The sequence below is a fragment of the Artemia franciscana genome, unplaced genomic scaffold (genome assembly GCF_032884065.1).
Source record: "Artemia franciscana unplaced genomic scaffold, ASM3288406v1 Scaffold_2382, whole genome shotgun sequence".
In the NCBI taxonomy this organism is placed as follows: domain Eukaryota; kingdom Metazoa; phylum Arthropoda; class Branchiopoda; order Anostraca; family Artemiidae; genus Artemia; species Artemia franciscana.
The window spans coordinates 25,359-38,815 of NW_027063278.1; the positions used below are offsets into that span (position 1 = coordinate 25,359).

At 32.5% G+C, this 13,457-nt stretch overlaps 1 long non-coding RNA gene across 1 annotated transcript in view; it reads left to right on the forward strand.

Annotated features, from left to right (window-relative positions):
- LOC136042892 (uncharacterized) overlaps positions 1 to 11,245 on the forward strand; it is a 31,150-nt gene extending 19,905 nt beyond the window's left edge. Inside the window, exon 2 of the long non-coding RNA XR_010621479.1 lies at positions 11,124 to 11,245. This is a non-coding gene — a long non-coding RNA (uncharacterized LOC136042892). The remainder of the gene's footprint in view (positions 1 to 11,123) is intronic.
- Positions 11,246 to 13,457: the final 2,212 nt, after the last annotated feature.

The following is a 13,457-nucleotide window of genomic DNA, read 5'->3' on the forward strand; positions in this document are numbered from 1 at the left end:
ATGGCGCTTAACTAATATGGCGCGTTACAACTTACGCGCGCGGGGGGGGGCATGAAGCGCCCCCACCAACTAGGTCCTGGGGTGGCACGAAGCGCCACCCCAACAGTTAGTTTATATATATATATATATATATATATATATATATGTTTTCTCTTTTTTTAATTTTTTTCTTTTTTAGTTTTATCTTTTTTTAGTTTTTTGGCATTTTTGTAGGTTTTTTCTTTTAGGTTTTTTCTTCTTTCTTTTTTTATTTTTTCTTTTGTTTAGTTTTTTTTTTAATTTTTTTAGTGTTTCACCTTTTTTTTCTTTTTTCAGTTTTTTTTCTTCTTTATTTTTCAGACGTCATATGCAAACTTTCAACACAAAAATACATACAACTTATATTGATATACATATAGATAGTGTAACAGACGGACATACAACTTATTTTTATATATAGAATAGCTGTTGGGGTGGCGCTTCGCGCCACCCCAACACCTAGTTGGCGGGGGCGCTTAGCGCCCCCCCCCCGCCGCGCGCGTAAGTCGTTACACGCCATTGTAGTTGTGTCCCTGTGTCCCACCTGTGAATATAGATCGATATATATATGTTTTTAACTACGTAAAACGTGCGAATATACAGCATTCTTCGCTGTCCCATTGTCTGTGCATATAAATAGATTGTCAGGTTTACCGACTCTTGAACATGCAACATATAACTTTCCATGAGAAAAACAATCCTTAATTAGATCTATACCTCATTATTCTAATGATTGCCCTTGAGCTTTGTTGATGGTGATTGCTAATCGAACATTCCCTGTGTCCCTGTCGTCATTTATATATCCTCCTGTGCCCCCCGGCGTCCCCGTTGTATTTGTGTCCCTGTGTCCCGGTCGTCATTTGTGTCCCAGTCTGTGATTTCTATTTGAGTGTCCCGGTCGTCATTTATATTCCCTGTGTCCTGGTGTCCCGGTCGTCATTTGTGTCCCGGTGTCCCGGTCTGTAATTTCTCTTTGAACATTCCATGTGTCCCGGTCGTCATTTATATATCCCCCCTGTGCCCCCGGCGTCCCCGTTGTAGTTGTGTCGTTGTGTCCCGGTTGTCATTTATATTCCCTGTGTCCCGGTCGTTAATTGTGTCCCGATGCCCAGTCTGTAATTTTTCTTTGAGTGTCCCGGTCGCCATTTATATTCCATGTGTCCCGGTCGTCATTTGTGTCCCGGTCTGTAATTTCATAAGTTGACAAACATGACGTCAGTCGACAAACAACTTCATGACGACATACAGCTCAATCCTTATAATGACGTCAGTCGACAAACATGACGTCAGTCGACACACAAACATGACGTCAGTACACAGACAAACAACTCATTTTTATATATATAGAAATATAGATAGAAGATAGATAGATAGATATAGAAGATATATATATCTATACTAGCTGTTGGGGTGGCGCTTCGCGCCACCACAACACGTAGTTGGTGGGGGCGCTTCGTGCCCCCCCATATATATATATATATATATATATATATATATATATATATATACATATATATATATATATATATATATATATATATATATATATATATATATATATATATATATATATATATGTATAGATATACGTAGTTGGTGGGGGCGCTTCGCGCCCCCCCCCCGATATATATATATATATATATATATATATATATATATATATATATATATATATATATAAAAATAAGTTGTCTGTCTGTCTGTGGATGGATCAGGTGACGTCACCTGAAAAAACTGGATCAGGTGACGTCAAAACTGAAAAAACTAAAAAAGGCAAAAACTACAAAAAAAACTAAAAACTAATAAAAAAAATAAAAAAGCTAAAAAACTAAAAAAACTAAAAAAAGGCAAAAACTACAAAAAAAACTAAAAACTAATAAAAAAGCTAAAAAACTAAAAAAACTAAAAAAAGGCAAAAACTACAAAAAAAACTAAAAACTAATAAAAAAAAGCTAAAAAACTAAAAAAACTAAAAAAACTAAAAAAAGGTAAAAAACTAAAAAAACTAAAAACTAAAAAAAAACTAAAAAAAAAGGAAAAAACTGAAAAATAAGCTAAAATAAAGGTAAAAACCAATAAAAAACTAAAAAAAAAAACTGAAAAAACTAAAAAAAGGCAAAAACTACAAAAAAAAACTAAAAACTAATAAAAAAAATAAAAAAGCTAAAAAACTAAAAAAACTAAAAAAACTAAAAAAAGGTAAAAAACTAAAAAAACTAAAAACTAAAAAAAACTAAAAAAAAAGGAAAAAACTGAAAAATAAGCTAAAATAAAGGTAAAAACCAATAAAAAACTAAAAAAAAAAAACTGAAAAAACTAAAAAAAGGCAAAAACTACAAAAAAAAACTAAAAACTAATAAAAAAAAGTAAAAAAGCTAAAAAACTAAAAAAACTAAAAAAACTAAAAAAAGGTAAAAAACTAAAAAAAATAAAAAATAAAAAAAAACTAAAAAAAAGGAAAAAACTGAAAAATAAGCTAAAATAAAGGTAAAAACCAATAAAAAACTAAAAAGAAAAAAAGGAAAAAACTAAAAAAAATTTTCATCTAAAAAACTAAAAAAAACTAAAAAAGGTAAAAACTAAAAGAACTAAAAAAGAAAAAAATAAATGACGACACTCAAAGAGAAAGCGACCAGGACAAAAGGAATGTTCGATTAGCAATCAACAAAGCACCGGGACACATGTATAAATGACGACCAGGACATAAGTAAAAAAAAAAAACTATCTATATATATAAAAATAAGTTGTCTGTGGATCTGTGGATCGTGGATCAGGTGATGTCACCTGAAAAAACTGGATCAGGTGACGTCAAAACTGAAAAAACTAAAAAAAGGCAAAAACTACAAAAAAAACTAAAAACTAATAAAAAAAATAAAAAAGCTAAAAAACTAAAAAAACTAAAAAAAGGCAAAAACTACAAAAAAAACTAAAAACTAATAAAAAAGCTAAAAAACTAAAAAAACTAAAAAAAAGGCAAAAACTACAAAAAAAACTAAAAACTAATAAAAAAAATAAAAAAGCTAAAAAACTAAAAAAACTAAAAAAACTAAAAAAAGGTAAAAAACTAAAAAAACTAAAAACTAAAAAAAACTAAAAAAAGGAAAAAACTGAAAAATAAGCTAAAATAAAGGTAAAAACCAATAAAAAACTAAAAAAAAACTGAAAAAACTAAAAAAAGGCAAAAACTACAAAAAAACTAAAAACTAATAAAAAAAGTAAAAAAGCTAAAAAACTAAAAAAACTAAAAAAACTAAAAAAACTAAAAAAAGGTAAAAAACTAAAAAAAATAAAAAATAAAAAAAAACTAAAAAAAAGGAAAAAACTGAAAAATAAGCTAACATAAAAACTAAAAAGAAGGTAAAAACTACAAAAAAACTAAAAAGAAAAAAAAAAATAAAAACTAATAAAAAAACTACAAAATCTAAAAATCTAAATAAACTAAAAAAGAAAAAAAAAGGAAAAAAATAAAGGAGAAAAACAAAACTAAAAAACGAATGTATATACAGACCGGGACACCGGGATACAAATGACGACCGGGACACAGGGAATATAAATGACGACCGGGACACAGGGACACAACTACAACGGGGACACCGGGGGAAACAGGGGGATATAAATGACGACCGGGACACCGGGACAGGGAATGGTCGATTAGCAATCACCATCAACAAAGCTCAAGGGCAATCATTAGAATCATGAGGTATAGATCTGAATACAGATTGTTTTCCCATGGACCATTATATGTTACATGTTCATGAGTCGGTAAACCTGACAATCTATTTATATGCAAAGACAATGGGACAGCAAAGAATGTTGTATATTCGCAAGTTTTACGTAGTTAAAACCATATATATATATATATATATATATATATATATATATATATATATATATATATATATATATATATATATATATATATATATATATATCTATCTATATTCACAGGTGGGACATAGGGACACAACTACAATGGCGCGTAACTATTATGGCGCGTAACGACTTACGCGCGCGGGGGGGGCTTGGGGGGGCGCGAAGCGCCCCCACCAACTAGGTGTTGGGGTGGCGCTTCGCGCCACCCCAACAGCTAGTATATATATATATACTAGCTGTTGGGGTGGCGCTTCGCGCCACCCCAACACCTAGTTGGTGGGGGCGCTTCGCGCCCCCCCCAAGCCCCCCCGCGCGCGTAAGTCGTTACGCGCCATAATAGTTACGCGCCATTGTAGTTGTGTCCCTATGTCCCACCTGTGAATATAGATAGATATATATATATGGTTTTAACTACGTAAAACTTGCGAATATACAACATTCTTTGCTGTCCCATTGTCTTTGCATATAAATAGATTGTCAGGTTTACCGACTCTTGAACATGCAACATATAATGGTCCATGGGAAAACAATCTGTATTCAGATCTATACCTCATGATTCTAATGATTGCCCTTGAGCTTTGTTGATGGTGATTGCTAATCGACCATTCCCTGTCCCGGTGTCCCGGTCGTCATTTACATCCCCCTGTTTCCCCCGGTGTCCCCGTTGTAGTTGTGTCCCTGTGTCCCGGTCGTCATTTATATTCCCTGTGTCCCGGTCGTCATTTGTATCCCGGTGTCCCGGTCTGTATATACATTCGTTTTTTAGTTTTGTTTTTCTCCTTTATTTTTTTCCTTTTTTTTTCTTTTTTTTATACTCCCTGTGTCCCGGTGCTTTGTTGATTGCTAATCGAACATTCCTTTTGTCCTGGTCGCTTTCTCTTTGAGTGTCGTCATTTATTTTTTTCTTTTTTAGTTCTTTTAGTTTTTACCTTTTTTAGTTTTTTTTAGTTTTTAGTTTTTTTAGTTTTTTACCTTTTTTTAGTTTTTTTAGTTTTTTTAGTTTTTTAGCTTTTTTATTTTTTTTATTAGTTTTTAGTTTTTTTGTAGTTTTTGCCTTTTTTTTAGTTTTTTTAGTTTTTTAGCTTTTTTATTAGTTTTTAGTTTTTTTTGTAGTTTTTGCCTTTTTTTAGTTTTTTTTAGTTTTTTAGCTTTTTTATTTTTTTTATTAGTTTTTAGTTTTTTTTGTAGTTTTTGCCTTTTTTTCTCTTTGAGTGTCGTCATTTATTAGTTTTTGCCTTTTTTTCTCTTTGAGTGTCGTCATTTATTAGTTTTTTTCCTTTTTTTTTTTAGTTTTTTATTGGTTTTTACCTTTATTTTAGCTTATTTTTCAGTTTTTTCCTTTTTTTTAGTTTTTTTTTATTTTTTATTTTTTTTAGTTTTTTACCTTTTTTTAGTTTTTTTAGTTTTTTTAGTTTTTTAGCTTTTTTACTTTTTTTATTAGTTTTTAGTTTTTTTTTGTAGTTTTTGCCTTTTTTTAGTTTTTTCAGTTTTTTTTTAGTTTTTTTTTGTAGTTTTTGCCTTTTTTTAGTTTTTTTAGTTTTTTAGCTTTTTTATTTTTTTTATTAGTTTTTAGTTTTTTTTGTAGTTTTTGCCTTTTTTAGTTTTTTTCAGTTTTGACGTCACCTGATCCAGTTTTTTCAGGTGACGTCACCTGACACATCCATCCACACATCCATCCACAACTTATTTTTATATATATAGAAGATATATATCATCCCAACACCTAGTTGGTGGGGCGCTTCGCGCCCCTATCTTCTATCTTCTATCTATATTTCTATATATATAAAAATGAGTTGTTTGTCTGTGTACTGACGTCATGTTTGTGTGTCGACTGACGTCATGTTTGTCGACTGACGTCATTATAAGGATTGAGCTGTATGTCGTCATGAAGTTGTTTGTCGACTGACGTCATGTTTGTCAACTTATGAAATTACAGACCGGGACACAAATGACGACCGGGACACATGGAATATAAATGGCAACCGGGACACTCAAAGAAAAATTACAGACTGGGCATCGGGACACAATTAACGACCGGGACACAGGGAATATAAATGAAAACCGGGACACAACTACAACGGGGACGCCGGGGGCACAGGGAGGATATATAAATGACGACCGGGACACATGGAATGTTCAAAGAGAAATTACAGACCGGGACACCAGGACACAAATGACGACCGGGACACCAGGACACAGGGAATATAAATGACGACCGGGACACTCAAAGAGAAATCACAGACTGGGTCACAAATGACGACCGGGACACAGGGACACAAATACAACGGGGACGTTGGGGGGCACAGGAGGATATATAAATGACGACAGAGACACAGGGAATGTTCGATTAGCAATCACCATCAACAAAGCTCAAGGGCAATCATTAGAATAATGAGAACAATTCCTGTGTCCCGGTCGTCATTTATATTCCCTGTGTCCCGGTCGTGATTTCAGTCTGTTTCTTTTTAGTTTTTTTTTAGTTTTTTACCTTTTTTCTTTTATCAGTTTAATTTTCATCTTTATATTCCCTGTGTCCCGGTCGTGATTTGTGTCCATTTTTTTTCTTTTTTAGTATTTTCAGTTTTTTAGCTTTTTAGTTTTTTTATTAGTTTTAGTTTTTTTTCTTTTTTGTTTTTTTTGAAGTTTTTACCTTTTTTTAGTTTCTAGTTTTTTTTTTGTAGTTTTTACCTAGCCAAGGTTTGAACCTGCAACTTTCTCGGACCTAGAACCTGAAACATACCGCCTTACCAACTCAGCTACATCGGCTTGTATACTTTCGTTTTTGAATCGGTATATGATGAAATAATTCAGACGTCATATGCGGACAGACAGACAGACAGACATAACACACAAACAACTTATTTATATATACCAACGCGTTATGTTCCAGGTTCTAGGTCTGAGAAACTACAAAAAAAAAATAAAAAGAAAAAACTAAAAAAACTAAAAAAAAACTAAAACAAGGTAAAAACTACAAAAAAAACTAAAAAGAAAAAAACTAAAAACTAATAAAAAAATTAAAAAAAACTAAAAAAGAAAAAAAGGAAAAAAACTGAAAAATAAAGGAGAAAAACAAAACTAAAAAAAAACTAAAAAGGTAAAAACTACAAAAAAAACTAAAAAGAAAACAGAAAAAAAACTAAAAATAGGTAAAAACCAAAAAAACTAAAAAGAAAAAAGTAAAAAAAACACAAAATTTATTTCATCATATACCAATTCAAAAACGAATGTATATACAGCCCGGGACACAGGGACACAAATGACGACCGGGACGCCGGGGGGAACAGGGGGATATTTAAATGACGACAGGGGCACAGGGAATGTTCGATTAGCAATCACCATCAACTCACCATCAAAGCTCAAGGGCAATCATTAGAATCATGAGGTATAACTAAAAAAAAAACTAAAAAAAGGTAAAAAACTAAAAACTAAAAAAAAGACCAATTCAAAAACTAATGTATATACAGACCGGGACACAGGGAATATAAATGACGACCGGGACACTCAAAGAGAGATTATAGACTGGGACACCGGGACACAAATGACGACCGGGACACAGGGAAGAAAAGGAAAAAAAAAGTAAAAACCAAAAAAAAAACTAAAAAGAATATAAATGACGACCGGGACACAACTACAACGGGGACGCCGGGGGGCACAGGGGGATATATAAATGACGACGGGGACATAGGGAATGTTCGATTAGCAATCACCATCAACAAAGCTCAAGGGCAATCATTAGAATCTTGAGGTATAAATCTGAATACGGATTGTTTTGCCCATTGAGAATTATATGTTGCATGTTCAAGAGTCGGTAAACCAGACAATCTATTTATATGCACAGACAATGGGACAGCAAAGAATGTCGTATATTCGCAAGTTTTACGTAGTTAAAAACATATATATATATATATATATATATATATCTATATATATAAAAATAAGTTGTCTGTGGATGGATGGATGGATGGATGTGTGGATGGATGTGTCAGGTGACGTCACCTGAAAAAACTGGATTAGGTGACGTCAAAACTGAAAAAACTAAAAAAAGGCAAAAACTACAAAAAAAACTAAAAACTAATAAAAAAAATAAAAAAGATAAAAAACTAAAAAAACTATAAAGGTAAAAACCAATAAAAAACTAAAAAAAAAACTGAAAAAACTAAAAAAAGGCAAAAACTACAAAAAAAAACTAAAAACTAATAAAAAAAGTAAAAAAGCTAAAAAACTAAAAAAACTAAAAAAACTAAAAAAGGTAAAAAACTAAAAAAAATAAAAAATAAAAAAAAACTAAAAAAAAGGAAAAAACTGAAAAATAAGCTAAAATAAAGGTAAAAACCAATAAAAAACTAAAAAAAAAAGGAAAAAACTAATAAATGACGACACTCAAAGAGAAAGCGACCAGGACAAAAAACTAAAAAAAAAGGCAAAAACTACAAAAAAACTAAAAACTAATAAAAAAAATAAAAAAGCTAAAAAACTAAAAAAACTAAAAAAAGGTAAAAAACTAAAAAAACTAAAAACTAAAAAAAAACTAAAAAAGGTAAAAACTAAAAGAACTAAAAAAGAAAAAAATAAATGACGACACTCAAAGAGAAAGCGACCAGGACAAAAGGAATGTTCGATTAGCAATCAACAAAGCACCGGGACACAGGGAGTATAAATGACGACCAGGACACAAGTAAAAAAAAAAATTAACAAAACTAAAAAGAAGGTAAAAACTACAAAAAAACTAAAAAGAAAAAAAAACTAAAAACTAATAAAAAAACTAAAAAATCTAAAAATCTAAATAAACTAAAAAAGAAAAAAAAAGGAAAAAAATAAAGGAGAAAAACAAAACTAAAAAACGAATGTATATACAGACCGGTACACCGGGATACAAATGACGACCGGGACACAGGGAATATAAATAACGACCGGGACACAGGGACACAACTACAACGGGGACACCGGGGGAAACAGGGGGATATAAATGACGACCGGGACAAAAAAACTAAAAAGAAATAAAAACTAAAAACTAATAAAAAAAACTAAAAAATCTAAAAATCTAAATAAGCTAAAAAAGAAAAAAAAAGGAAAAAAATAAAGGAGAAAAACAAAACTAAAAAACGAATGTATATACAGACCGGTACACCGGGATACAAATGACGACCGGGACACAGGGAATATAAATAACGACCGGGACACAGGGACACAACTACAACGGGGACACCGGGGGAAACAGGGGGATAACCTGACAATCTATTTATATGCAAAGACAATGGGACAGCAAAGAATGTTGTATATTCGCAAGTTTTACGTAGTTAAAACCATATATATATATATATATCTATATTCACAGGTGGGACATAGGGACACAACTACAATGGCGCGTAACTATTATGGCGCGTAACGACTTACGCGCGCGGGGGGGCTTGGGGGGGGCGCGAAGCGCCCCCACCAACTAGGTGTTGGGGTGGCGCGAAGCGCCACCCCAACAGCTAGTATATATATATATATATATATATATATATATATATATATATATATATATATATCTATATATATAAAAATAAGTTGTCTGTGTGTGGATCTGTGGATGGATCAGGTGACGTCATGTTTGTCCGCATATGACGTCTGAATTATTTCACACTAATACAAAAGAAGAAAAAAACTAAAAAAGGTAAAAACTACAAAAAAAACTAAAAAGAAAAAAAAAACTAAAAAAGCTAAAAAACTAAAAAAAACTAAAAAAAGGTAAAAATCTAATAACTAAAAAAAAACTGAAAAAAATAAAAAAAGGCAAAAACTACAAAAAAAATAAAAACTAATAAAAAAACTAAAAAAGCTAAAAAACTAAAAAAACTAAAAAAAAACTAAAAAAAGGTAAAAAACTAAAAAAAACTAAAAACTAAAAAAGAAAAAAACTAAAAAAAGGAAAAAACTGAAAAATAAAAGAGAAAAAGAAAACTAAAAAATATGAATAAATATATATAAATGACGACCAGGACATAAGTAAAAAAAAAAAATAAAAAAACTAAAAAAATGGTAAAAACTACAAAAAAACTAAAAACTAATAAAAAAACTAAAAAATCTAAAAATCTAAATAAACTAAAAAAGAAAAAAAAGAAAAAAGGAAAAAAATAAAGGAGAAAATCAAAACTAAAAAACAAATGTATATACAGACCGGGACACCGGGATACAAATGACGACCGGGACACAGGGAATATAAATGACGACCGGGACACAGGGACACAACTACAATGGGGACGCCGGGGGGCACAGGGGGATATAAATGACGACCGGGACACCGGGACACAAGGAATATAAATGACGCCCGGGACACTCAAAGAGAAATCACAGACTGGAACACCGGGACACAAATGACGACCGGGACACAGGGAATATAAATGACGACCGGGACACAGGGACATAACTACAAAGGGGACGCCGGGGTGCACAGGGGGATATATAAATGACGATGGCGACTCAGGGAATGGTCGATTAGCAATCACCATCAACAAAGCTCAAGGGCAATCATTAGAATCCTGAGGTATAGATCTGAATACGGATTGTTTTCCCATGGACCATTATATGTTGCATGTTCAAGAGTCGGTAAACCTGACAATCTATTTATATGCACAGACAATGGGACAGCAAAGAATGTTGTATATTCGCAAGTTTTACGTAGTTAAAAACATATATATATATATATATATATATATATATATATATATATATATATATATATATATATATATATATATATATATATATATATATCTATCTATATTCACAGGTGGGACATAGGGACACAACTACAATGGCGCGTAACTAATATGGCGCGTAACGACTTACGCGCGCGGGGGGGCTTGGGGGGGGGCGCGAAGCGCCCCCACCAACTAGGTGTTGGGGTGGCGCGAAGCGCCACCCCAACAGCTAGTATATATCTATATATATAAAAATAAGTTGTCTGTGGATGGATGGATGGATGGATGTGTCAGGTGACGTCACCTGAAAAAACTGGATCAGGTGACGTCAAAACTGAAAAAACTAAAAAAAGGCAAAAACTACAAAAAAAACTAAAAACTAATAAAAAAAATAAAAAAGCTAAAAAACTAAAAAAACTATAAAGGTAAAAACCAATAAAAAACTAAAAAAAAACTGAAAAAACTAAAAAAAGGCAAAAACTACAAAAAAAACTAAAAACTAATAAAAAAAGTAAAAAAGCTAAAAAACTAAAAAACTAAAAAAAGGTAAAAAACTAAAAAAAATAAAAAATAAAAAAAACTAAAAAAAAGGAAAAAACTGAAAAATAAGCTAAAATAAAGGTAAAAACCAATAAAAAACTAAAAAAAAAAAGGAAAAAACTAATAAATGACGACACTCAAAGAGAAAAAAAAGGCAAAAACTACAAAAAAAACTAAAAACTAATAAAAAAAATAAAAAGCTAAAAAACTAAAAAAACTAAAAAAAGGCAAAAACTACAAAAAAAACTAAAAACTAATAAAAAAGCTAAAAAACTAAAAAAACTAAAAAAAAGGCAAAAACTACAAAAAAACTAAAAACTAATAAAAAAAATAAAAAAGCTAAAAAACTAAAAAAAAACTAAAAAAACTAAAAAAAGGTAAAAAACTAAAAAAACTAAAAACTAAAAAAAACTAAAAAAGGTAAAAACTAAAAGAACTAAAAAAGAAAAAAATAAATGACGACACTCAAAGAGAAAGCGACCAGGACAAAAGGAATGTTCGATTAGCAATCAACAAAGCACCGGGACACAGGGAGTATAAATGACGACCCGGGGGAAACAGGGGGATATAAATGACGACCGGGACAAAAAAACTAAAAAGAAAAAAAAACTAAAAACTAATAAAAAAACTAAAAAATCTAAAAATCTAAACAAGCTAAAAAAGAAAAAAAAAGGAAAAAAATAAAGGAGAAAAACAAAACTAAAAAACGAATGTATATACAGACCGGGACACCGGGATACAAATGACGACCGGGACCCGGGACACAGGGAATATAAATGACGACCGGGACACAGGGACACAACTCCGGTACACCGGGATACAAATGACGACCGGGACACAGGGAATATAAATGACGACCGGGACACAGGGACACAACTACAACGGGGACACCGGGGGAAACAGGGGGATATAAATGACGACCGGGACAAAAAAACTAAAAAGAAAAAAAAACTAAAAACTAATAAAAAAACTAAAAAATCTAAAAATCTAAATAAGCTAAAAAAGAAAAAAAAAGGAAAAAAATAAAGGAGAAAAACAAAACTAAAAAACGAATGTATATACAGACCGGGACACCGGGATACAAATGACGACCGGGACCCGGGACACAGGGAATATAAATGACGACCGGGACACAGGGACACAACTACAACGGGGACACCGGGGGAAACAGGGGGATGTAAATGACGACCGGGACACCGGGACAGGGAATGGTCGATTAGCAATCACCATCAACAAAGCTCAAGGGCAATCATTAGAATCATGAGGTATAGATCTGAATACAGATTGTTTTCCCATGGACCATTATATGTTGCATGTTCAAGAGTCGGTAAACCTGACAATCTATTTATATGCAAAGACAATGGGACAGCAAAGAATGTTGTATATTCGCAAGTTTTACGTAGTTAAAACCATATATATATATCTATCTATATTCACAGGTGGGACATAGGGACACAACTACAATGGCGCGTAACTATTATGGCGCGTAACGACTTACGCGCGCGGGGGGGCTTGGGGGGGGCGCGAAGCGCCCCCACCAACTAGGTGTTGGGGTGGCGCGAAGCGCCACCCCAACAGCTAGTATATATATATATATATCTATATATATAAAAATAAGTTGTCTGTCTGTCTGTGGATCAGGTGACGTCATGTTTCTGTGTTGACTGACGTCATGAAATTAGTTGTCGTCATTTTTGCTTTGACGGTGACGTCATTAATGGTATTTAAGACATGCGTTCACGGAAAAATGTTTAATTGTAAAATGACTGAAGGTTCGGCGATATGTACTTCATAGTGACGCTGAAAAATAAAGAAGAAAAAAAACTGAAAAAACGTAAAAAACTAAAAAAAACTAAAAAGAAAAAACACTCAAAGATAAATTACAGACCGGGACACAAATGACGACCGATACAGAGGGAATATAAATGACGACCAGGAACATCAAAGAAAAATTACAGACTGGGACACCCGGACACAAATCACGACCGGGAATATAAATGACGACCGGGACGCAGGGACACAACTACAACGGGGATGCCGGGGGCACAGGTGGGATATATAATTGACGACTGAGACACAGGGATTGTTTGAATAGAAATTACAGACCGGGACATCGGGACACAAATGACGACCGGGACACTGGGACACAGGGTATATAAATGACGACCGGGACACTCAAAGAGGAAATACAAACTGGGACACCAGGACACAAATGACGACCGGGACACAGAGAATATAAATGCTATTTATATGCACAGACAATGGGACAGCGAAGAATGTTGTATATTCGCATGTTTTACGTAGTTAAAAATATATATTTATATCTATCTCTATTCACAG